We start from the raw sequence: 27451 nt of genomic DNA, 5'->3' as shown, positions 1-27451 counted from the left end.
CCTTAGGATCTAGGGAATTAGATCCAATACATGGGTCAATTTTTGTTTCAAGCTTTCAAAGCCCAAGAGCTGAATCCAGATGTGGGCTTTTAAGTCATGCCAGCCTGGAGTCACACACTGTGTGCCGAACACTTGTCTGCCTCATTTCCCCTGGTTAGCACAAAGGGAACGGAGGTCTTCAACGATGAGGTGATACGAAGGTGTCGGGCATAGCGTTGGGACTGAAATCAGGCCTCTGGAATTTTATTCCAGATTTCTGGGTCATGTGTTCATTCATTCACACCTTCATTCATTTCTTCATTTCAGCAAACACTTACTGAACACGTATTATGTACAAAAGAAAAATAGCATTATAGTTAAAAGTGGCAACTTTGGAACCAAACTGTGTAGGTTTTCATCTCAGCTCCCATACTTTTAAACTGTGTGACCCTTATCAAGTCATACAGCCTCTCTGTATCTCTGTTCCCCCATATTTAAATGAGGATAATGGTGGAACCTACCTCATAAGGTTGTCAAGAAGACTGAAGGATTTAATACATGTAATAGGCTTAAGACAGTTCATGGTATGAAAATGGTAGCTACTATTATTGTTGTTATTCTTATTTTCATCGTTATGTACTAAGCATGATACTGTGGACTTGGATCACAATGATGAAAAAACAATTGGGGCTTGCTTTCCCAAAATGACAGACTAGTGAGGGGAAAACAAATGTGAGACTGCCATTGTGGCTGGTGGGGGGTGAAGGGCAGAGGAGGAGAGAGCTGGGATTTAACCTAGTCAGATAAGGCATATCTGGAGAAATGGTGCAGTTCTGAAGTGTAAACAAGGAATTAAAAGGCAAAATGGGAAAGAAAGAGCCTTCTGAGTGAATAAAAAGACTGTGCAAAGGCCCTGTGGCAGCTGGAACATAGCACCTACATGGAACTACAAAAACATGTGCAGTTGGAGCATAGATAGCAAAGGTAGGGCAAGACAAGGTTGAATCCTAGTAAGTGCCACATCTCCTGGGCCTTGTAGGGAATTTAATGAGTTCATCATTATCTCAGTTGCAACAGAGAGCCGTTGAAGAGTTTGAAGCTGGGGAGTTCCATGATCTGATTTCCATTTTGAAAAATAACTTACTGTGGTTGCTAACTAAAGACTAGATTAAAGGAACAATCCTGCCTGAGTGTCCAATGCCTCTCCTCGTTGACACTCGCTTCATCGTAAACAAATGGAGGGCACACACCCCAGAGAAATCAGTGATCTTTACAAGAGCTGAAGTCAGAGAGGTGTAGAGAGGTTGGGTGTGAAGCATGGGGTGGAAGAACAAAAGTTTAGCCTGAGTGCCAACTTAGAGAATTGCACATCCAGTCCCCTTTCCCTATATGATCCACACATCACACAACAACGGAAGTAATTTGTTAAAAGCAAAAAAAAAAAAAAAAAAAAGACCAGCAAAAACGGGATTTGTTAGAAGATGTAGTGTATCTTGGGATCAAAGGGAATGTTGCAAAACCAGGCTCAAAGTGAACAGGGTCCAGGCAATTCCAAGCATCTTAGTAGAGGAGCCAGCAGAGAGGAAATCTCCACCTCTCCCTCTCCAGAAGAAACTGGAATGGATGCTAAACAGCCAAGAAACAACAGACACCCACACAGTGCCGGCTCATGGACGCATCTCCGTCTCCCCACTCTAATCACCTCTCCCGCCCTCCCCTCAAGCTCTCCCCAGTGTTGGCCCTCAGACCTGTTTTCATCACACCGTAGGTTCCGTGCCCTCCGATCCACCTTCCTAAATAGCACCGTGTAGGAATGCCTCACACCCCTCCCTCCAGCCACGGGCTCCCACTTCGTCTCTAAACTTCCATAATGCTTGTTGATTACCAGTAGTGAGCACCCTCTCTATCCTGGATTTTTAAAGACAGTAACACACTTTCTGGTTACTTTCAGGAATATATGGTGAGATAGGAGGAAGGGCACAGGGTTTGCACATAGAAAAAGGGATTCTGACTTCTGCTCACCATGTGATCTTAAATAAGCCTCTTTCTCTCTGGGAGCCTCAGTGTCCTCACCCATGAAATGGGGCAACAACAGCAGTGACCTCACAGCCTACGAGACAATCAAAAGAAACAGTGAATGTGAAAACACTTTCAAACCAGTGGTCCTCAGCCCTGGCTAGGCTTCAGGATCTCCTGTTGTTTGTTTCGTGTTTTGTTTTTTTTAATTTATCTTTATTGTTGAAAGCATTGCAGATGTCCCCTGTTTCCCAGATGCCTTTCCCAGACCTGCTGAGTCAGAACATTCAGGGATAGATCCCAGGTAGCTGTATTTCTAAGCAGTTTCAAACGTGATTTGAATGTGCAGCCGGGTCGAAAACCACTATGAATGTGCTTTAGGACATACACTACCCTGTCAAGCAACACCGACACTTCTGTGGTCTGGCTACAGGCTCTACCCCTCCTCCCAGCTTTTATTCCTAGGCCTCTGCAAACCACCTCCACCGAGACTGCCCACAGAGCCTCCAGTCCTTGTTAGTCAGGCATAGCAACGCTCTCACTCAAATACTCTCAAGTGCCTCTCGTTGCTCTTAAGATAAGGAACAGACTCTTGAGCATGACCAGAGGCCCTACATGACCTGCTCTGTTGACCTCTGACTTCAACTCTCTCTCTCCCTCCTCTCACTAGACTCTGGCCCACAATTCTTTCTGGTTCCCCAACACACCAAGCTCCGTTTCCATGGAGTCCTTTGCACTTGCTGAGCCTTCTGTCCAGAATATTTTGCTCTAGACCTTTGAATCAGGCCGCAGGGAGGCCTTCCGGACCATCTGATCCCCACTACCCTCCACCTGTCACCCTCCATCACAGCACCTGATTTGTTTTCTTCAAGTCACTTATTACTCTCTGAAATCACTCATTTACTTGATTGTTTAATTGCATCCATTTCCTTGGCTAGACTGTAAGCTCCGTAAGAGAGGGGTATTGCAAGTCTAGGTGGCTGCTTTATCCCTCGTGTTTAAAGACTGCCCAGTAGAGAGTAAGCACATAGTAAATTAATTCAGTGGATGAATAGATAAATGTACATTTTGTTATCTAATGAATGCAAAGGAGACTCCCATTTTGCCATCCCCCATCACCCAAGCTATGAAATGACCACAATTTTTGCTTTGATTCACCTCCCCATTGCTAACTTGTAATTCCCCAAATTCACAGCCAAGTAGTATCATGTGACCATAGGCCCAAAAAGGTATCATAAATTGCTTAATACGTTTTCTTCTGGGGCTTAGGCAATGAACTTGATATTTACTGTTTGGCAGAGCCTTTCTGTTTTTCTTTGTTGGTAGGTGTAAGCTGATTTTTGCAGCCAAAAACACCTCTTTCTGGCTGGCTTCCCCATTTTGCCCGTTTTACTAGCACACCCTGGAGTAGTATAACCAAGCTGAGGTGAGTTATGTGCAGGGAAATGGGCCTTAATGAATAGAAAATCCATGGAATTCATTTGATGTTAGCACATTAACACTCTCTTTGCCAAGTATTCCAAATTTCAGCTTTCTCCCACAAAAAATAAAAACAGTGGAGGGGATATCTCTCTCCAGACAATGATCTTGGAATTACATAAGCAACTCTATACTTTTTTTTTTTATGAAATGTGCTCAAAATCAGTCAACCATCAGCAACAAACCCCAGACCCGAATGTCAACAAGCCCCATTGGTACAATATATTGGTTAGAATTCAGGCATGACGTCAGTCAGACTTGGTGCTGTGGCTTACTAGCTATGATTCTGGGGCAAGGAACTTAGCATCTCTGTCTGAGTCCTCACTTGTAAAATAAGAGTGCCTTCATCATGTCCTTAAATATTGTTAGGAGAAAGTGAGGTAGATATATGTCAAGTACTGGCACCGAGTAACTATTCTATGTATGTTTGCTCAAAACTAACTAAATAATGAAATTAATGGCATTCTACCCTCCCCACCTTATATTCTCCACTTCCCACAGCATCCTTCCATGCTCTACTCCCCTTCCAGAGTGCTGGATATTGGAATTGGTTTGGACAGAAAGACAGGCATGGTGTGGTCTTGCTCCAGCTTTCCTGAGAGCCTGTTCTCCCGGAAAACAGCAAACATTCCTGTTTTAGGAATGCCCAAATGTCCTGTGGGTCACAGTCTCTCTCCCATCAAATGGAGATAATATTGTAGGTTTCAATGTGGGGTTCAAATAGTCTTGGGAGTCTGGACCTGTTACATTTACTATAATAAGTAAGACACGGACCCTGCCTTCACGGTCTCACAGGCTCACTTCCAGCCTCCGCTCAGCCACTCGCTAGTGGAAGCAAGAGTGAGTTCCTCACTTTGCTGAGCCTCTGCTTTCTCCTTCACAAAATGTAGAAGGTGACATTTGGCATCCCGTCTTCTTGGTATTGAAATGGGACTCAAGTAAGATAAAGCTGCGCTAATGGTCAGAAACCAACTCTGGTTAACTTAAGCAGAAAGTACTTTTAGAAGGTTGTGCGGTGACTCAAAGTACTGGCCCCAAAGCTGGAAAACCAGGAGAGCAAGCCGTACTCGAGAGACGCCCTTACAGAAGGAGTAGCGCAGGGAGCACACGGCCCCTGCTGGGTTCCAGGGCCCTCACCACAGAAGGGACAGCCACCGCCACAAGGGGCCGCCCCGTGGACAGTCCCTCCCGATTCACGGCCCAGGCCATCAGCCCGCTCCAGCTGCCGGGCCCTGGTGAGAGGGGAACCTAGATCCTCTCTGCTCTGCCCCACCTTCCTCCAGGGGTTACATAGGAGGGGTCCCCACAAAGGAGGGGTGTGTGGGTGCTAAGCACTCCCCTGTCAACTACCCCCAAGGCTAGGAAAGTGCTGTGCACCCCGTAGACTGGTATGTCTGTCTGAACCGCGCTGGCCGGGTAGAGTTCAACTGTCTACGAGCCGGGTCAGTTAGGGCTGCAGGCCTAAGAAGCACATTCGTTGTGTTTTAAAAGAAAGAAAGATGAATTACCCATTCGCCAAAGAGACTTACTGTAAGAGCCCGTGGGCATTTCCTAGAAGAATTCCAATAGTTTCCTGCTGTTAGGACAAGGCATCCGTATAACTTCTACAGGAGAAATGGCTTATTATTGCTTTATTCTCAATATCCACCTGTCATCCCGTGACTGTGATCAGCACTGGATGGCTGGCGGCAGGTCGGCAGGGAGCTGGCTCCTCCAAGAGCAGCCCTGGCCTGAAAATCCGCCTGCCCAGCATCAGGTACTTTCTGAAGGCCCTAGAAAATTCTCTGGCCGATGGTTCCTTCCCCTATTTCCTCCTGTGCCTCAAGGAATAAAAAACAAAACAAAACAAGAACCTACAAGTATGAGTTAAGGGAGAGAGGTATCTTAAGCACTGCTGGGAATGTCTTAAAGGGTACCTTCACTCGGCAGATGTATGCGTTATGCAGCGCTCGAAAATTTTGGAAGGGAGGACAGGAGAGGGGACAAACAATAGCTAGCTTCGGGGCCTGAAGTCTTGCTCAGGGTCTCTCACCACCCTGGCACCCTGCCAAATGGCAGGCACTCTCCCCAGTATCTCAATCCCCCCACCTACCCTGCATCCCTTTATAATCAGCAGCCTCGAGTGCTGTCATTTAATACACATACACAGAGCTCCCCAGAGCTTGGAAACTCTCTCGCAACTGTCTCCTTGATAGGCATCTAAGAAACAAATGAGGAGAGAGGATGTCTAAAGGCTCCATTAACATTGTTAGGTTAGAAACGCTGACAATAAGTCGATTCTTTTTGACATGACTGTCCTGATAATGAAGGGACATTTCTACATGACTCTCCCTAATATGAGATAAGATATGGATGGCCTCTGATTTTTTTGACACATGTCCAGTATATCAAGGGGGTGGGAACTGGTCTAAGAAAATAGGTTGTTTCAGTGACACGTTAATAGGAGCCCTGGTTGGGAGATTAATGACAATGCTGCCTTGCGCTGGAGTGTGCTGGCAGCTCACCTGGGGAGGAAAGCTGGAATTCCTACAAGAGGGGCTACCTAACATCCAGGTGGAGTTTCCTCGTTCGCCCCTAATCCTAGAAAACCATCTGCCTCTGGCTGGGTTATGTGTGGGAGTAATTGGATCGGCCTGGTTCTGACCTGTCAAAAATAAATAAAATAAAAAATGGATCTGCTGGGCTGGGTAGCAGGCAGGAGCTAAGCTGTGTATGTGACACAGGCTGCTCTGACAGGGAAAGCTGACCCACTGGAAAGCAATGGAATAGAGAAGCAGGGCCGAGTGGCTGAAAGATCAGCCCTTTCAGCATCTAGCTATCTTTCCCCAGACCCTAAGGTCTTGCCCTGCTGAGCTCGAAGAGTTCTTAGGAGAGTCACTGGTGATTAAAAATGAAACAAAACAAAGCTCAGCCTCTGTGCACCCAGCTCTCTTTACCCTGCCTACCTTTTTTCTTTTTTCATAGCTCTTACCACCTTCTAACACACAGTGTTATTTACTATTACGTTATCTTGGGTTTAGCTAGGCCTCACGGCATGGATCTCTGTTTTGTGTGTCCCAAGTGCCTAAAACAGTGCCAGCACATAGTAGGCACTCAATAAATAATTGTTGAATAAATGACTGATTCAAGAAAATTGATAAAAGTCAAATATTTCTCTTTTTAAGAACAGTATAGACAGAATAGCTCAGGCAATAGAACATGAGACTGCTTAAAGAACTAGAAAATAAAATTTGTCAATCAACCTTGGCAACTTAACCGTGCTGTATGCATGAGAAAAAAAATTATGATGATGATAAAATCATCATCAAAAAGATTCCAAGAAAAAAAGCAAGTACTTTGGACAAGATGCACATTTTAAGGAAGACTACTAAAAGCAAAAGATCGATAGGTTTGCCTCTGGAAAAGCTGCCCATTCATTCTCATGCATTTATTCCCCTCTTGATAATAATATAACTAGTGTAGCAGTGAAAATAATAACAACCAATGGCTATCAAGTCCTGACAATGTCCCAGGCCAGGGGGCAAAACTATCTAGGTGCATCATCTCGTTTAATTCCCACAGCAACATATTGGAGTACCTGCCATGGCGGTCATTCCTGTTTTACAGATGAGGAAACTGAGTCACAGAGGGCTTGCACAGCTCCCTCACGATCACACAGTTAGTACACGGCAATGCCAGGCATTCGAGCCGGAGATACCTGATTCTGGGCTGCAACAGAAGGCCCTTACGTCACACTCTTTTCCATTCTTTCTCTTTTTTTTTTTTTTTTCCCTCTTATTTACTCCATTTCCCTCTAGCCTATACTGGAAAAAGGAAACAATAAGGAAGGGGAAGAAGGCATTTTTTTCTAGGAATGGGAAAAGCAAAGAATATAGATATGGTCCAGAGGACCCGAATGTATCCTTCCAGCCAATTTTCCCAACTCCCCCCTTATTCCTAGAACACACAACGCTGCCGAGGCAATTAGGAGGTCTGTATGGACTCAAATACGCTTGCATGTATCCGACCCCCCCTTTCTGTAATCAGTGCCTTCTCGGCGGGCTCAGAGAATGCCTCGTTTCAAAGAGCGCCCCCCCGTGCCCCGGGTTCGGGGTGCGGCTCCCTCTGGCGCAGGCTCCTGGTCCCGCCACTCACGGCTCCGCCTCAAGCCTCACAGGCAGCTGGTGCCAGATGGTTAACTTGCAACAAGGCGACATCGAGCCGCGGAGCTGTTGCCAAACGATCCTCCTCGGGGCCCCAAGAGCCACTCAGAGATGCCTCAGGTGTCCGCGAGGGATGAGGTGCGAAGGGCTGGGGTACACCTCGTCCAGAATGCCTCTGCTGTTATCGCCTTCACACCTTGGATTTCTGAAATTTCACCAGCAATTACAGAGAAAAGCATGAAACCACAAGCTACAGAAACTCAGTTTCCTAGAAAGAGCCCTTGGCTGACACTTGAGGACATCGGGTCCTGGGTCCTGGCTCACCCCTTACCATGGCCAGGGGCAAATCATTTAACCCTTGGGGACTCAGTTTCCTCATCTGCAAAATGAGGGGATTTTGTATCAATATGGGTTGACCCATTGTGACAAATGTACTATAAAATGTTAACAATACAGGAAGCCTAGTGCAGACCGTGAGGAGTGCTTGTAATTCTCACAACTTCTCTATGAATCTAAAACTAATGAGTATTCCAAGAGTTTATTTACAACCTTAGCATGGAACTTCTGTCTGTTCCAGCTTTTTAAAAAACATACTCGAAACTATCCTTTAAAGTAAAGTACCTTGGTAATTTCCAGTTATTGACTTTCAACTAGAACTAGAAATTCAGAGGAAGACTGTAATTTCTGAAACTGTTTCTGACATTGGTTTACCTTGTAAATTGAAGTTCACCTGGATCCTGAAGTCACCTGCTTAGGGTATCTTTTGCTGTGGAACCTCGGGCTTTTTCAGGCACCCTGACTTCCCTGGTTCCCCTTCTCCACCACTGCTCTTCTACCTGTCTTCCCAGTCTCAATTCCTTCACTGCTATATAGAAAATAAGTGCATTCTATATACACATACTATATTGGTTCACAATATGAACCACAATTAATATGATATATATAGACATAGATACAAACTTAGATATAAACTAGAGATATAGATGTCTCGATATATATATATAGTTTTATTGTCCTAATATTATGACTCCTTAAAGCCCTGCTGCTACCAAAATGAAGCAGACAGTTGAAGACTTGACCAACTTTAAAACGAAAGCTCAGTTATCAAAAATAAACTTTTACATATCAAATTTTAACCTCTGGATTTCACTATCTCCCCTTTGTTATTTCCAAATCCTTCATCAGTGTATGACTGTGTTTTGCTGGTTCCTATTCTCCATTTATAAAGTTTTTATAAAAAAAGATTATGAACATTGCCAAACCATTTTAACATTGTTGGGGTTTTGAGAATATAGTGTGAGAGTGTGGTGGCCCTGGTGCCTCACTGCACTGAATGAAATGGGAAAGTGTTCGCTTCTCAGCAGTGCTTCCTGTTCCCCTTCCTTACCCCAAATTCCTGAAAGATCGTTAAAAACAATGCACAGGCATCTAAAATCCCCCAAACACAATCCATGCCGTTGGGACTTAGGCCAATCGATAAATTGGATGTTTGGAACCAAACTGCACAGCTATCACGGACTAGAGTGGCCCTAATGAAATTGTAGCTACTTGACCTGCTAACTTTAGAGGACTTTAGGAAAAAGAAAATCCATTCATCAATTTGTTTCTTGAGGCAACTTAGCAACAGGGATCCCAGCGGTAGATTGGGTGCTTTTGCTAATAAGCAAATTGTACTGAATAGTTCATTTCATCAACTTAACTTAGCTTTTAGGCTATTGATTTTTATTAGGCCTATTCAGTGGAAACTTCCCCACTGTATCTGAAAAAGATACAGCTATCTTTGCCCTATTGGGACAGGACTGTCCCAAAAGAATGTCTCTCCAAAGCCTGTTACAACATGGGAAAATTTCTGAAATTTTGTCCGGCACCCAGAACTCTCTATTGTTAGGAAACTGAGACAGAATGATTTCCAAGCTCCATACTTCAAAGATCAACCCGCAACTTAAAAAAAAAAAAAAAAAAAAAAAAAATCATACCCAATACAAAACTTCCTTTTTGTAGCTTTTGTATACCCCACTACCCAAGAATATTTTGGTTTAGCTTCCATTTACTTAATCATTCTTTCATTCATTCACTTGTTCAGCAAATATTTATTGAGCATCTACTACATCCATACCAGGTGCTAGGGATACTTTGGTAAATAAAAGATCCTTGTGTAGCTTCACTCCAGTGGGGAAGACAGATAATTATCAAGTAAATAAATAACAATTACCTTACATAACTACCATACGTAAGTATGGTAAATGCTACAATGGCAACCAAAATCACAGGAGTAAACCAACTCAGACCTGATGGCCAGGGAACAACAAAAATGGATATTCACTGAGCACTGCTCTAAATACTTTACATATATTTTCTTATTGAAATCTCTTAAGGATCCTAGGGGACAGATGTCATAACAACTCCCTTTTTTTTTAACTGAGGAAATCGGTTAATAGAGAAGTTACGAAATTTGCCCAAGATCACATAGTTAGCAATGAGCAGATTTTTTTGATTGTTGATCCTGGCAGACCTGTTCCAGAGTCTACACTCAACCACCGCTCCCTCCTGCCTCTCTGGAGAGACGTTATTTATGCTGACACCTGAAAGCCTGCAATGAGGCGCCCATACAAGAGCAGAACAGAGCACCCAGTGAAACTGGAGCAGTGCACTTGAAGGTCTAGAGGCCACAGAGCAGTTGGCGTTCCAGGAGGCAGGCAAAGCTGCAGAGTAATCGACAGAGGAACTTTATTTTCTATATGTGTACCATAAAAACATTTTAATGTGTGTGTTTTTGACTATGTGTCAGTCCCAAACCAGAGATTCTGAAACACCCCAGTGGGAAGTTGTCATTTGTGGGTTCATTAAGCCCCTGGCAGGATAATGCAAAACTCCAAGATCTTATCAGTGGATAGGGAGCTCCTCTCACTCTGCAGAGCGAGCCCTTTAACCGTTCTATTTGGTTGGCAAGCCCGCCTCATACCCACCCATGGAGCTGAACTGGAACTTCCTGAGGGCGAGTCACCATCAAATTCACCTTTGTGGCCTCAGTTCCTAGCAGTGTACGGCATAGAGGAGGTGCTTAAATAAAGGGGAAAAAATACGAGTGAATGAATGAGTGACAGTGCCTGGTATGCAGCACACAGTTTAATAAGTGTTTGAGAAGGTCAGAGGGGAGAACGAGGGAGAGCTTATTTGTTTCTCAATGATGTGAGGTGGGGGGAAACCAGGGCACAGAATCTCACCAGTAGGAGCCTGATTGGGGGGTAGGGGGGCATGAAATCATTGGAAGGTCAAGGCGAACATCCCCACACCTGACTGTCGCCTGGCATCGCAGGGTAACCTCCCTGGTTCCTGCTTTCCCTCTGCCCAGAGAGAGCTGTGTTTAGGAACCGGTTCAGCTGCCGGGGCTCCGGTGGGAGATGACTTCAGAAGTGTGATCTTTAAGAGCAGGAGAAAGAAACGGCTCCGTAAGGAGGCCGGGCCTCTCTTTACTCCGCTCCGTATGCCAGGCTCCGAGCCTTCTCGGCCGATTCCCATTTGTCTTCCTCCTGTGGACTATTTCAGATTTACGGTGCCATCTGTTGAGGAGCACGGGCCCAGGACGTCACGGTTCAGCCCGCAGCCCTTCTGCCGCCCAAGGCGGGGAGGCGGCCTCGGAGCGCGGCGGCTGGTGCCAGGCGTGCGGCTTCCCTGCCCGCGCCAGGCCGAGTGATGGATGAGGGCCCCGGCCGGGCCCCCTCCTCTTATTTCTGCATCTGGATTGGTGGCCGAGGCGTGATTTCGGGTCCTTGTTTGTCCGAGTCCTGCCTGCTCTTTCGCTCTCACATTGCTGACACCGGTCCCCTGGCTTGGATCTGGGCCCCCTGGGCCTTCGCTCTTCCACATTGTATATCAGCTTCTCTCCATCTTGGCACCTTCAGAAACTACCTCTGCCAGGGCTCCAGGGGGTGGCTGCTGAACTCTGCGACGCCGAACGAGGCATAGACTGTCACAGAGTGACTAGGTGTCATTAAGATATAAAGGGCACAAAGCTCCACACATTTGGATGCTGTTTTAGAGAATTTGGGGTCCATCCATTTGTCCCATTTCACCCAGGAAAGCCTCTTTATTTCCAAAGCAAAACTCTGTCTGTCTGGAGCTGACACATAAAAATACACCCTGGGTCCTTCTGCAGGCCAGGCGCCAGGGCGATCCACGGGCCACGTGTGTGCCCTGGAATTTGCAGTGGGGCCGTGGTCCAGCATCCCCGACAGGAGCAGTCACAGGCAGGCGCGGGATTGATGGACAGGAACCTGCTCTGTCCTTCAGCCCGCGTGCCCCCTGCGCCAGGCCGCATTCGTCCCTCTGAGTGGTCCCTGCGCCCACGTGCCTTCTAACCAGAGCCCACAATAACCCTGGAAACACGCGGAGTGGGTCTCGTCGCTCCCATTCTCCAGTTGGCTGACAAGGTCCACGGAGGATTCGCAAGGTCACACACTTTTTTTTTCTTTGGTGCCACATCTTCCAATTCATAACCTTGTTTTTCCCTTAGGATCGGCTTTTCACTCCACTTTTCTACTTTCCTTCACCACGAAATTAACTGTGTTCACGCGGGTACCACCCGATACATAACCAAATGCTCGACTTTACCATTTGCCTTCGGGTGGTCTCAGAGCCTTCATTCAGGAGGATTTTAGAAGTTCACACATAACCAGGTGGGAATCAGGTGAGCTCGGGCTTGTGTAGTTTCCCGTAAACTGTCCACGCGAGAGCTGTACGCTGAACAGTTTCATAAGTAACAGAAGTAGTAATAGCTGCAGCAGGTAACATTTAATAGGTGTCACCCCTGTGCCAAGAGCTCTTCTGCTTTCCGTGTACTTAAGCCTCACAATGGCTCTCATGGTGGGTAAAACTGTCTGTTATTCACAGAGAAGAGAACCGAGCACCTAGGCAAAGGGAGGGCCAAGCCACTAGCATGAGATCACACAGCTTGTTGCTGAGGCAGGGTTTGGACTCTTCAACTGCAGAGACCATGCTCCGAATCACTTTCACTACAAATTAAATGAGATGGTCCTCGGAACAAAGGGAAATTGAGGGAGCAGATATTTAGACAACAAAAGAAAAAAATAAAATGTTGCCCGGCCAGTGTGGCTCAGTAGTTGAGCACCGACTCATGAACCAGGAGGTCATGGTTCGATTCCCGGTCAGGGTACATGGCCGTGTTGCAGGCTCAGTCTCCTTTAAGGGGCATGCAAGAGGCAGCCCATTGATGAGTTTCTCTCATCAGTGATGTTTCTATCGCTCTCTCCCTCTCCCTTTCTCTCTGTGAAATCAATAAAAACATATTTTTTTTAAAAAGTAAAATGAAATGTCAAGGACTCTTAAGTCAATCTTCTGTACGTGATGAGCTAAATATAAAAGATTCATTTCCATTCTTTAAAACAGGCCCCAAGAAATTATGTTCGATATCTCTTAAGTCCAAGAGTATTAAAGTAATACCAAGCTAAAATGAGTAGAAGAGATTAAATATGTTTCTAGTCAGGCCAGTGTTACTGGATTACTGTGTTACTTCCTCTATTGGGACTCCCACTACACTGTCGCCCTGCCTGCCACCCAATGTGTGCTATGTATTTTATTACAATCATGTCATAATAGATAAATGCCATCACACAGTCTGTTTACAAGATACCTTGTCCCTCTCTCCATTTGCATATTCAAGATTATATTTTATCAGTGAAAAGAAAACATCATATGCTAAAAAAGCCATGAGATGAAATCAAAAGCCAGTGGGCCAGGAAAGGCAAATATGGCAATACAAGTTGCTTACATCCGCGAAAGCAAAAATTCTAAGATGTAACAAAGTCAGACATTTCTTTTAGTGGCAGCAGAGATCACATGCCCTCTTCCTTGGCACAACAGACCAACTACATGAAAACCCAACTCTGAGACATGCAGCTGTGTGTCAGAATACCAGAGCCATGGTGTAGGGAGAATGAACAGAGCAACAACCAACCTTGCTCAACAGAAAACCTTCCAAATTCCTAACCATTCACCTAAGCAAATGGTACCAACCAATTCCTAGGAGCCTGAATTCCAAACACAGTATAAATATGTGGCCCCGCTCAAGAGGCCCAACCTCCCAGTTATAAAGAAAAACGGGGTGGGAGAAACTTATTAAGCAAAATGACTCAAAATTCAATTTTGATGACTTAGCATAAATCCATCTGCAAGCTGTGAATTTTTTTTAACATACCTCTAGGTTTAGGAATACTAGAAAAAGGAGATTAAGAAAAAAAGTGCTATCACAAAGAGAAATTAAGAAAGCAATCCCATTTATCATTACATCAAAAAGAAAAAAACACCTAGGGATAAATTTAACCAAGGAGGTGAAAGACCTATACAGTGAAAACTGTTAAGACACTGATGAAAGAAACTGACGAAGACATAAATAAATGGAAAAATACTTCGTGCTCATGGACTGGAAGAATTAATATTTTTTAAATGTCCATACTACCCAAAGCCCGTTCAGTGCAATCCCTATCAGAATTCCAATGGCATTTTTCACAGAACTGTAACAAACAATTCTAAAATTTGTATGAAACTCCAAAAAAACACTGAACAGACAAATGCATCTTGAAGAAGAACAAAGCTAGAGGGAGGCATCATGTTCCTGATTTCAAGCTATATTACAAAGCTGTAATAATCAAAACAATAGCATTGACATGAAAACAGACATGTAGATCAATGAACCAGGCTAGAGAGCCCAGAAGTACACACATGCATATATGGTCAATTAATTTACAACAAAAGACAAGCATATACAATGGGAAACGGACAGTCTCTTCAGTAAATGGTGCTGGGAAAATTGGACAGTAACGTGCAAAATAATGAAACTGGATCATACTATCTTACACGGTACACTAAAGTTAACTCAAAATGGACTTCAGACTTGAATGTAAGACCTGAAGCCATAAAACTCCTAGAAGAAAACATAGATATTAAGCTCCCTTACATGGGTCTTGGAGATGATTTTTTTGGATTTGACACAAAAAACAAAGGCAACAAAAGTAAAAATTAGCACATTTGACTATATTAAACTAAAAAGCTTCTTTCTGCACAGCAAAGAAACCATCAACAAAATGAAGAGGCAACCCACTGAATGGGAGAACTTATTTGCCAACGATACATCTGATAAGGGTTTTATATCCAAAATGTATAAAGAATTCATATAGCTTAATAGCAAAAATACTGAAACAATACAGTTGAAAAATGGGCAGATGATCTGATTAGACATTTTTCCAAAGAAGACACACACAGATGGCCAACAGGTACATGAAAAGATGTTCGACATCACCAATCATCAGGGAAATGCAAATCAAACCACAGTTAAATATCACCTCATACCTATTAAATGGCTATTATCAAAAATACAAGAAATAAGTACTAGCAAAGATGTGAAGAAAAGAGACATGTTGTGCACTGCTGGTGGGAATGTAAATTGGTGCAGCCACTATGGAAAACAGTATAAAGGGTCCTCAGAATATTAAAAATAGTACTACCATATAATCCAGGAATGACCACTTCTGAGTGTTTATCTGAAAAAAGCAAAAACACTAACTCGAAAAGATACACGCACCCCCATGTTCATTGCAGCATTATTTACAATAGTCAACATATGGCAACAACCAAAGTGTACACCAATGTATAAATGGATAAGGTAAATGTGGTACATATACATATGATGTGTGTATCTACATGCACACAATGGAGTATGATTCAGCCACAAGGAAGAACGAAGTCTTGCCATTCGTGGAAACATGGATGGACCCTGAGGGCATTACGTTAAGTGAAATAAGTCAAACAGAGACATACTACTGTATGATCTCACTTATCTGTGGAATCTAAAACAATTAAATAAAAAATAAACTAAGCTCACAGGAACAGAGAACAGACCGGTGGTTGCCAGAGTTGGGGGTTGGGAGGTAAGCAAAATAGATGAAGGGAGTCAAAAGGTACAAAGTTCCAGTTATAAAAGAAAAACGAGTCGTGCATGGAGACGTGATGTACAGCATGGCAACTGTAATTAACACACTACTGCATATTTGGAAGTTGCTAAGACAATAAATCTCAAATGTTCTCACCACAAGAAAATAATTCTGTAACCATGCATGGTGATGGATGATAACTAGGCTTGTTGTGTTGATTGTCTGGCGATATGTATGACTATGGAATCATGTTGTACGCCTAAAACTAACACGGTGTTGTATGTCAATTATACCGCAGTTTTTTAAAAAAGAAAGAAGTGTGCTTTACATTTCCTTCACCCAAATTCTTGAGCAAAAAAGTATCTGAAGATAGTTAAAGAATAAAACATACAACCAAAAATTGACTGACCCCCTCAAGCAGATTTTGTTCTTGCAAATATCTGAAAAGTAAAGAGAGAAGCTTGAAAAGGGAAAAAAAAAAAAAGAAAAAGAAAGAGGGAGGGGGAGAGAGAGATTGAGAGAGAGAAAGGGAAGAAAAAGGGGAGGGGAGGGGAGGGGAGGGGAGGGGAGGGGAGGGGAGGGGAGGGGAGGGGAGGGGAGGGGAGGGGAGGGGAGGGGAGGGGAGGGGAGGGGAGGGGAGGGGAGGGGAGGGGAGGGGAGGGGAGGGGAGGGACAACTAACTTGGAACTCTACTGAAATCCTACCTTGGACTGTGAGAGCAAAAGAATCTTGACACAAGTATATTGTTTTTCTCTGTCATCACCAGAAATCTGTACTTCGAGCTAGGGACCAGCATATTGTTTCCATTGAGAGGGATTAGCAAAATTTGTTTCCAGGAAAACTCTAAAACTGGCCCCAAGTTTAAGTCTTCATCGAGCAGGTCATAAAGAGCAGCAACCAATTCCAAACTTTGATGGCTGTTCATGGTGTCATTTGCTGTTTCACATCTGTTGAACTCAGAAGTGACGCTCCCAATTGAGTGTGTTTTCAGCAAGTTCCCCATGAAATCACTTCAGTTTCATGTATAGATCATTGTGTATACTTCATGAATTCATAAAGAGCTAAAATAGACACTTTCAAGTTTCACCGTTTCCAATCTGATATTTTTCCAAATACGGAAGAAAAAGGAGTGAGAAGGTGGGGGAAGGGTGAAGAAGAGAGAAATGATTGAACATCGGCTTTGAAGAAACTATGGCAAAAAGTAGAAAGGATTATTTTGAAGCTGTAAAAGTTCTGGACAGATTCCCTTTGTGGATCATTATAGCATAAAGTATTACTGTTATTTTTACAGGGACTGGCTGGTTTTCCTCTCGCCTATAGATAACTCGACGCTATGTCCCAGAAGGCCCCGGTTTCACAGCTTCCTTGCCCGGCCAGGGTGGCTGCTGTAAGTCTTCGTTGCTTTCCTGTACACAAAGGTAGGACTCTCAGACTTTCGCCAACACACGGGGGCTTGTCTCCCCTCGCAGGTTATTATCATTTCTGCTCAACAGTGAACTGATTCTCAGTCCACCCCGGAGTGGAGCCTGGCGTGGTGGGAAGTCCAGGTCAGAGGTAAAAGTAAATGTTTCTGGAGACGCAAGAGAAGGGAGGGGGAGTTTAATCTCTGTCCCCCTGATTTAGAGTCCTGGGGTAAATGCCGCTATAACAAGGCTCCAAGCCAACAACCGGATGACATAAGCTCTTCCATTTCTAACCCAGTTACCCACCAGAACCCAAAGCATCCTGAAGCTCATGATGTATAAATTTAATTTCTCTTTTATGGCCGGAGCAGTATTTTCCATGATTTATAAATCATTTGGTCGGTGATTTCTTTGAAATCTTTGCCTCATTTATGCTCTTGACCTCTTGACCTCCTGATACATTTATTTATGCCAGAGATCTCTCTGCGGTGGTGCAGTTTAATGTCATTTGCCCGAGACTGTGTGGCTGAGAGGCAAAGAAACAAAGACAAACGGTTAAGGAGGTTTGTGATGCAAAAATGCGTGTTTAAAGAAAAGGGGTAAACAAAGGAGAATGTGACACTTAAAACGTATTATCCCTGCACTATTGATTTATTGCAGGAACCCTCTATTTATTGAATACTTTATGGGTATCTGATTATATGGCAGTTGATGGGGCAATGAGAGAATACTGATCCTCCCAGCAAAAATATTTGCTGTAAATGTCATGACATGCCTTGTCTATAATATGATTCTTTCCAGATGGCTATTTTTCAAGTTTCAGAAATGGAAAAATATGCCTTAAGACAAGTATACATAAAAATGATGCCTTTCTCCTTTGTCTCTTTTTGATTTTCACTTATTAATACTCGGCTATTACCAGGGAGCAATGTGCTAAAGAAATCTGGTCAGAATGACATCTGATTAATTGGGCAGGGCACTTCCTACATAGCTCTTTGCTGATAACCCAGCTGTCCAAGAACCATTTCATTATAAGAGATGCAGAGGCAGGCGACAGTCACAAAACCACTGGGAAGCCAGGTCTGCTCTAACAGATTGGCACAATTTGTATCACTGGTGCTCAGAACCCACAGGGCTTGCGGAGGCCAGGGCCAAGGACAGGCTCCGCCGCTTGGGACAGCCTGTATTTTTCTCTGCCATTTACTCGTTATTGAAACAACGTGAAGAAAATGGCTCCTCTTCAATATCCCCTAATCCACAGACCTGATGCAAAATTAGTTACTATGGTTTTAAATACATAGTGAGGCACACGTGCACACACCCAAACGAGCACATGGCAGGTACTATGTTACAGGGATATTCTAGAGGTAAATATTCTCGTGATGTTCTGTTCACCATGACAGCTCAAGTTCACACACTAACTTTGAGCACCTGACTTTCGATGTTTCAGAAGACTGTGTTTCAGCTGCTCTGCTTTACCCAGAAAGTGTGTCATTTGCACAAATTATGTAAATTCAACTATTGCTCATGAGCTTGGGGGGAAACATAATGAAGGGGGAGAAGCAGTTTTAACAGCGGCTATGAATCTGCCTTTCATTCCATTCAAAAGACACGCGTATCACAGTGGTCACGAGCCACGCGACCTGAGTCGCCCCCCTCTGGTCCGGTGCCCCCGGGGTCTCCTGCAGCGGGCCTCTTGCCGCACTGAGCCTCCTTCCGGGACGAAGCTTGCTGTGTCCCTTCTCACCCTATATGCTGATGATGCCACATGGGAGCGCTTTAAAGTGGGGTCCTCTGCAGCCTGTGTCACACTAGGAGTCTCATGCGAACTAGCAGAGTGAAAGGTACTAAGAACATCAGGTAACAAATCAGAGAGGGAAAAGTCCAAAGGCAAACCAGAGGCACCGGGGAAATCGAGTTCAAGCAACCAGAAACACAAAGGCCAGAAGTCAGCAGGTGACAAAATGTTAGCGCTGGCTTCTTCGGCAGAGTGGCTGCTTTCTTCTTCAGGTGTTTTTCCACGTTACAACTTGTCTGCAGTAAGTATGGGTTATTAGTTTATGGTGAGAAGAAAACAAAGGATTAAGACACTGACCAGGAAAATAAAAGTGGAGCGGGGGAGACAGGGGTGGGGAGAGAGAGAGAGGGAGAGAGGGGGTGAGTCTAGGCACCGGAAGCTCAAGTTTATTGGTTCATTTTCTCCTACTTCTCAGTGAGATCATGGCTCAGGGCCCAGGGTCTGGAGTCAGAGAGGCCTGGAGTCAAATCCCGACTCAGCCCCCTTTAGCTCCTGACCTTGAACAAGTCGCTCAAGCTCTCTGAGAAAGGGCTGTGCTGGCAAACGTTTCACAGCCAGCTCTGGCTAGATAGATAGAATGCGATTTGCAGCGTTTGCCAGTTCCCACAGGTGCAAACGCTCCCACTGTGGCCAATATCAAGCTACCAACCTGTGGTCAACCAGACCACAAAATTCTGAACAATTTAACAGCTGGCTCGCCCAAGCTGGTACCAGTCAGGCCAGTGCACCACTGCCCTGAGCCTCTGTTCCTCCTCTAAAGAGTGGGGATGTTAATAATACCTGAGTCCCTCCCCATAGCTATATTTTGAGAGCTAAATGACCAAAAGCACGAAAAATGCTCAGCAGAGTGCCAAACTCAACATGAGAATTTAAATGTGCAGAACTACCTGTGGGGGAAAAAAATGCACAAGAAATGGGTAAATAATTGTCACTGAAGAGGAGAACTGGAAGGTGGGAAGCGACAAAAACGAGAGTTTTCACTGTTTCCCTTTGGTACCCTTTTATTGAGAACCATAAATATGACTTTCGTATTCTAAAAAAATAAATAAGATTAAAATTATTTTACAAGCTATAGTAAGAATTAGGTAATTTTAGCTCTGAAGGCTGGCTGCACTCACCAACCAACATGCTCCCCTGCTGAGACCTGCAAAACTACACAAAGGAACTGAGTATAAATTAAAACACAAAAAACTCCCACCTGGGACACGGAAAACTTCAATTAGCAGGTTTATGTGAAGGAGATCATTACAGATGACATCCTCCAGTTTCACCTTGCACATTAGTTGACCGAATTAATGTCATATGTTAACCCCTTATTGTATAGGGACTACATTTGTAGATGGTAGAGTCATAATAAGAGTGTCACTGTGCATCCTTGATGATTGCAAAAACAATAATAAACTATAGCAATTAAATAGTGAAAGTAATTCTCTAGAATTCCCTCTTACGTTTTCTTCTTTATCTTTTTCTCTCTTCTTTTTTCCCCCATTTACCATCCCTTTCTTTTTTGTTTTTTTACAAATATGTTTGCCCACCTAGTTCTCCCAGACTTACCAGCTTGACTGCCAGATTGTAGCCCCTCCCTCCCCTTTTCACCGTTCCTCTCCTTTTGCATCTAGAAGAAGGGGGGGGGGGTGTTGGGAAGGGGGTTGGCGGGTCCATGACTTTCCCTGCAGCTTCCTCTCCTGCAGTTCCAGGGATCCAGGTCTGGGCTTCATGACACTGGCCTCAGAGGGAGAGACGTGAGCCTCCTCTTTAGTCTTGAACCCCCAAACTGAAAGAAGCTTTTCCCTTCCCTAATTCTCTACAGCAGTATTGAGACCAGGCTCCAACTTCTTTTTTTAGTTTACCTTTTGTTTTTAATATATCTTTATTGGTTTCAGAGAGAGGAAGTGAGAGGGAGAGAGAGAGAGAGAGAAACATCAGTGATGGAGAGAGTCATTGATCGGCTGCCTCCTGCACGTCCCCAACTAGGGATCGAGCCCGCAACCTGGGCGTAGGTCCCGACAGGGAATCGAACCACGATCTCCTGGATCATAGGTCGATGCTCAACCGCTGAGCCACGCCCGGCTGGGCCCAGGCTCCAACTTCTAATAAGACTATATTTATAGGCCAAGAAGAATAGAAGGAAATTACTATAGCAATTAAATAATGAAAATAATTCTCTAGAATTCCTTCTTTCTTTTTCTTCTTTTCTTTTTCTTTCTTTCTTTTTTTCTCTTCCCATTTACCATCCCTTTTGTTCGTTTGTTTTTTTACAAATATGTTTGCCTCTAGACCTAGAATGAGGCCCAGAAGCTGCCTCTGCGGGCCCCTTATGGAGAGATCCCTCAGCCTGGCCGCAACTGAAAGTGTAGCCAAACCCACCTCCCTTCCTTCGAGTCCACGTCTCACAGCCATGCCTCCCAAGGAGTGTCTTCCACTCCACACCATGGTCTCTATTCCCAGTGCACCCACTCTTTGCCACGGTGATGGACAGAGGCAATGCCATTCCCTCCCAGAGCAAACTCTACCCTCACCCGCTGGAATGTGGCCCCACCCTTTGGTCCCAGCATGAAGTTAATGTAAGGAAACAACAATCCAGAATCAGAGCACTTCTTAAAGTCTGGACTATGAGATCTCCAATAGAGTATCCAAAGCCCAGCCCAGCCCCCCACCCCCAGCTCAGTCTGATCCTTCCACTATGAAATGAAGACCCTGTCAGCTTATCTTTGTGGAAATCACTTCCCTGGGAGGGAGCTCAAATTATATCCCCCAAGGTACCCTAGACACAGGTAACCATAGTGAGGGCACAGTGCGGCCTCAACCCACACAGCTAAAGGAAACACAGGAGCTCTGGCTCACACACATGCAAGAGGCATACACAACCCCAACACAGAGCACTGGGTTCCTCAATCAAAGGTATCTCTATAATTTCACAAGCTTCCCAAATAATAGCTGGCATCTTACTTTACATTTGGATAACACAGAGCCAAATGGGTGATTTTCCTAGACAAAGAAGCAGTCTGACCCAGAGAGGCTCAGAAAGTTGACTTTCTTAGGAGACAGAAAATCTTTGCAGCTCTTAAATGACAGGAATGTTTTTTTCAGCTTCTACTCGTAAATGTTTCAAAATCTTCAGACATATTTTCAGTTAGGTCATCCTGTTACACTCACACAATTTTTACATGGCTATGATCATACTGCAGATAAAACACTGTGTTTGACCTCTCTTTACTTAATATGATGCATACATATTTTCATGTGTCATCTCTGCTGTTTGGGATCAGAATGGTGATATGAGTCTTGTAATACTAGTGAAATCAAACCAGAAGAAAGCAGCCTCTGCAAGTGGAAAGAGCGGCATTCAGTGCAACCCCGGGCAAACTCTGCAAGTATGTCATTTCTTTTCAGAGCTACTCTCCTCCCTCCTGAAGCCTCTACACGAACAGGAACCTTTAACCCCAGCATTTGGCACAATCCCTAGAGCAAAGCAGGTCCTCAACAAGTCTTTGTTGGATAAACAAGCAACTGAATAAGAAGTGAATGAATACTGTCCCCTCTACAAAAACTACTCTGACTTCTCTTCACGGTGGCATCTCATGCCCTGGACCCACCTAAGCTCCCCTTGCCATCAATACAGCCCCACCCTGTATACCCCTGAAATTTTAAGTTATTTCTCAATAAAAGCAAAATGCACAACCTCCTCGCCTTAGGAAATACATTAGATCCCTAAAAGACCCTTTACTACATGGGCCAATGCCTTTTGAAGAGCCCGTGGCTTACCTGACTTGGGAAAGGGTGGCTAGCAGCATATTACAGAATTGTTCCCGGACTGTGTTTTGCATTTTCTGTTCTCTGCACTCCTGGTCAATATTCCCCTGGTTGCTCAGGAGAGGTGTTCTCCCAAAATAATGAAGAGGGGCATGAACAGCCTCACTGGAAGCCCAAAAGAGTGTGCCATAAAATGAGGTGGTTAAAAGCATAGAGCCCAAAGAACCTTGGTTTGATTTCTAGAAAATTAGTCTCACTGTCTGCATCCGTAAAATAGGAATAAACAAGATATGTGCAGCCCTGGCTTGGTAGCTCCATTGGTTAGAGTACCATCCTGATATGAATGCAATTCCTGCTCCTGGCACATACGAGAAGCATCCAATGAATGGACAAATAAGTGGAATGACAAATCAATGTTTATCTCTCTCTTTCTCTCTCACGCTCACTCTCTCTTTTTCTCTAAGATCAATTTAAAAAAAGATATGTGCAATGTACAAGTACTGCCTGGCATGTACTAAGAACCCAATACATGTTAGCTTTCACTTTACTATTATTTTTTAAATAATAATGTAGGTCAAGCAGCAAAGGCCATATTTTCAGGTACTGAAGTAAAATAGACAAGAAGCTACCTAGAGGCAGGGGTGGGGGTAGGAAGTGGGGCAGACACAGCCTTTGCTACAGCTCAAACCAAACAGTTTACATCAGGGCTATCAAATATACCATATCCTTCCAATATTCCCCTCCTACATCTATGACAGACATCACTAATCAACCCAGAATTGGCCTCAGACATCTCATCAAAGCTGACTCTACCCATCAGCATTGTCACAAGAAAGGAAATCTATTTGCCATTCCATATGTAGGTGGTTCTCTCCCTTTGCCTGCGCTCACATTAGCCCAGGGAAGAGCACTCTTTAATCAGACAATCGTGTAAAAATATTTTAAAAGAAGGCATTAAACTAAACTATTCGATTGTAAGCCTCCATTCACCTCAGATTATAAATCACAGAGAGCCCACACTGAGAGCTAAGACACTCGTGTTTTCATTCCCAGTGCAGAGCACTAATCCCTCACTGAGGACATCCTCACTGAAGAGCTGTTGGACTTCACGCAGGTTCAAGCCCCGATGCCGGAGCATACGAATTCAACCCGAGGCGATCCCAGTGTGGGTAAGAAGAAAAATAATATGCTAGTTGTTATTTAACAATGACAACAGCAAACATGGCTCAAATTCCAAAAGAATAAATGTTTTAAGGGACTCTTTTGATTTATTGATATAAGTCTTTTGAGGTCACCACTCAAGGTCTTTTCTTCAGGTTACAAAGGAGCCATTTAGATGAGCGTGTGTTTTCTTTCTCGGTTTTATGCCAAATGAATGCCTGGTCCTAAGGCAGGGTGGCAAGGAACGATGATCGGCACAGTTTGCAGAGCTCCCCTGAAGGGCTGCCGTCCCCCTCTGGACCCTGGCACGCCGAGGCCGCGGCTACCTCGCAGCTGTGTTTATACAAGAAAAGTGAACTGGAGAGTTACGCATGCAGCCGGTGAAACCGATCCACTCCGGCTAATTGGGGCCCCTAACTTATCTTTCCTCACTAATATTTAGTTTGGGGGGAGCCTGAATACTCCTGAAAATTGCTGTAATTATATTATTCCCGTAAACACGGCTTACGCGACCTGTTTTGACCATGCCTTGAAACTAATCAGTTTTATTTCATGCTGGCACCGGGGATTATGAGAGAGCCCTGACTAATCAAATCTGGAGTGGCAATTCCTAATTTCATGTGAACAAAGAAATCGATGCAAAGCAATGACCCAAAGAAGGGGCTCCGGAGTGAATGAGGCCAGAGATGGAACCCTGAGGGACCGTGGGCCATTTACTCTGCCGCTCTCACCCTCTGTTCCTCACATACAAGGGCATGGACGTTAGAGCCCTACCTCGTGGGATGGCTGTGAGAATTAAATGAGATACCGCATTGATCATTTAGTGCCTGGCGTGGTGCTGGATAAATAATAGGAAAAATTGTTATTGGTTTTGTCATTTTCTTTCTTCTCGCCTCTGTGTCTTTCACTGGGTAAGAAGATACACATGCAAAGTTTAACTACTTTCAGATCCCATAGTAACAGGCAAGCTCCATCCCTCCTCCAATACTTGCGCACTCCTAAGCAGCAGGTAACAGACATCTGGGCAGAGTTCAGGTCTTGGGACAGTGTGGCTCCTTGCTTGCAATTTGGGGTACTTTCATCTTTCAGAAAAAGAAGAAAAATTAAAATGCTGAAATATTTCCAGCAACGCTTAAGCGTGTCTGCCGCATCACTCCTCGGTGAACCGTGGGACACGCATTCTGAATATGAAATTGGGGGACTGTGTGGCTTTGATGAATGCAATCCTGCGCTTTAGCAGCCCCATGTAACAGGCCAACAAATTATGCTTCTTCTTCCCCTCTGTGCCTTGCACGGCCCCAGGAGGATTGTGCCGTCGTCAGCTGAAAATCCCCAGAGTGGCTGGCTGGGAAGCGAGGGGAACGGCGTAGCAAGGAATAGCAAGAATATTGATTGGAAGACCACCTTTCTAATTAAGGAAACACCAGGTTTGTGATTCTGAAAAGCTTACAGCACCAATTTCCCGAATCAACTTGACGTACTTGCTTTTCTGTCTGATGTCCCCTGAGGTTCTACCAAAGGCTTTGTATTCAGCAGAAGAGAAACAAGTCCTGCTACTACTGCACAAGGTCAGGTTTCCATTTGGATTTCTGAGTGTGGATGATACATACTGAGACCTGGTGTTCCAAATTGCTGTTCCCAAGGCCCAGGCAGGACAAGCTTGAGGGAAGGGGCACCACCAGGTTCTACCTAGGGTGGGTGTTTACTTTGCCCACATGTTCTACTATTAGAAAGACCACCACCTCCTGAGCTGAAGGAAAAATGGGATGGTTGCAATCTAAGACACAGGACAGCAATGAGGCAGAGGGGTCACCAACACAGTCACTGGAATCTGAGAGTGGCAGGTTGCAGTGCCAACTGTTCTACTTAATAGCAAGTTTCTTCCACTCTCTGTTCCCCACTGTCCTCATATGCTAGGTAAGGATTAGAATAGTATGTGTTTAAAATTCTGTTCCTGAGAATTGAAAGGTATAATTCATGTAAAATGCTTATACTTTTGCCTAGTAAATAGTAAGTGCTCAAAATATGTTAGCTGATAACTAACTCATTATTGAATGTATTGGGCAAGAAGATAAAAATTCTCTACTGAGATCAATCATGAGCTTAGTCTAGCTGAACTGGAGAATTTAACTGCGAAAGAGCGTTAGAAATAAGGCTTATTTGCCCTGCAATTATATATAACATTATGGCCAAGGAGTCTTAAAATACCCAAACCCTACCCCAAACTACAGGCATGCTCCCAAGTGAGAGTCCAGGGAATATATTCGCTCCAGGAATAGTGGCAGATGGCAATCAAAGTAACACTATTAGCAGAGACTCTGGCTCCAAACCTCCGTGCAGGGAACGCTAGTGGACTGGACCGGACCATATGGAGCACTGCTTTTGCCTAGTTAGACACTCAATCTATCACACCTGCCAGCACCAAAACGGACAAACCCAGACATCCACAGACTGCAAAAGAGAGTATCTGCTCGCAGTGCCTGGCATCAAGCTGGCGTGAGCCGTGGTCAGTGCAGTAGCCACAGACCTAACTGCCCCCCGAGAGAAGAGCGAGCAGGAGATAGCTCAGCTTGCTCCTGAAACAAAGACCCTGGTCATCGCCACGACTTTGGCAGCTCGGAAGGAAGCAGCAGAAAGAGACAGCGTCACAGAGAGAGAGGCAGATACAGACAGCGAGCGTTTGAGAGCAGCCTTATGACGCCAGTGAAGAGAATTACCCAGAAATCAAGACAGAGAGAGGGAATCCCCCCCGGGTGTGTGACCTTTGCGTACATCACTATGTACACAATGACTTGACTCTACGTGGACACTCTTGGCCCGATCATTGTGCTTGATCTTCACCAAACCTCACTGGAGGGAAGAGAAAAAGTAGGCCTGGAAATATTCAACAGAGGCAGGAGTTAGTGAAGGGTCCACTTGCATGGAAGCCAGAAATCACTGTGATCCCACTTTGTCTGTGATTCCACTTCTTTTGCTTATTACTGCCTCAAGATCTTCAAGTCAAGGTCATATCTGCCTTTTCTGTAGAGCAGAATGGTGATGTTAGGATATCTATGCTTTTCTATCAAGCCACATACACCAGATCAGGGTTTCTCACTGTCAGCGCCACTGATATTTTGTGCTAGATGATTCTTGGTTGCTTGGTGCCTTCCTGTCCATTGCAGGATGTTCAGCAGCACCCGTGGCCCTTCTCACTGTGTGTTGATAGCACCACCCCACTGAGTTGTGACAACCAAAAATGTCTCCAGACATTGTCAAATGTTTCCCCAGGTGCAACTTGCCCCCTGGTTGAGAATCACTGCACTAGATCATGCTGTTATAACAAACCATGGCCACATCACAACCGGTGATCTTTATTTCTCGCTCTTGCTACATGTCCGCTGCAGGTGGGCTCGGGCTCTGCTGCAGTATCAGGCTGAAGGAACAGCAGCCTCTGGAGAGCTGCGGTCCAGCATGGGAGAGGGAAAGACAGAGTTTTTGTCAAGCATGCATTAGAAACCAAAACCTCCTCCCAGAACTGACGCATGCTCCTTCCACTCACATTTTATCAGCAGAAGCAAGTAACAGGGCCACACATCACTCCAAGAGCCGGGAAAATGTCATCCCACTGGCCCAGAAGCAGAAGTACCTGGTGAACAGAGCCTAGTGACAATCACGGCGAGCATGTGAAAAGTTCAGAGCTTCCTCTTACATTAATTTCTTTATTATCTTTACTCCTTTCTTGCTTCCGTTCTATGTCTATTCTGCTTTTCTAACTTAACTGGGATGTTTGCT

The sequence above is a fragment of the Miniopterus schreibersii genome (genome assembly GCF_964146895.1).
Source record: "Miniopterus schreibersii genome assembly, chromosome: 4".
NCBI lineage: Eukaryota > Metazoa > Chordata > Mammalia > Chiroptera > Miniopteridae > Miniopterus > Miniopterus schreibersii.
This window is presented reverse-complemented; position numbering follows the sequence as displayed.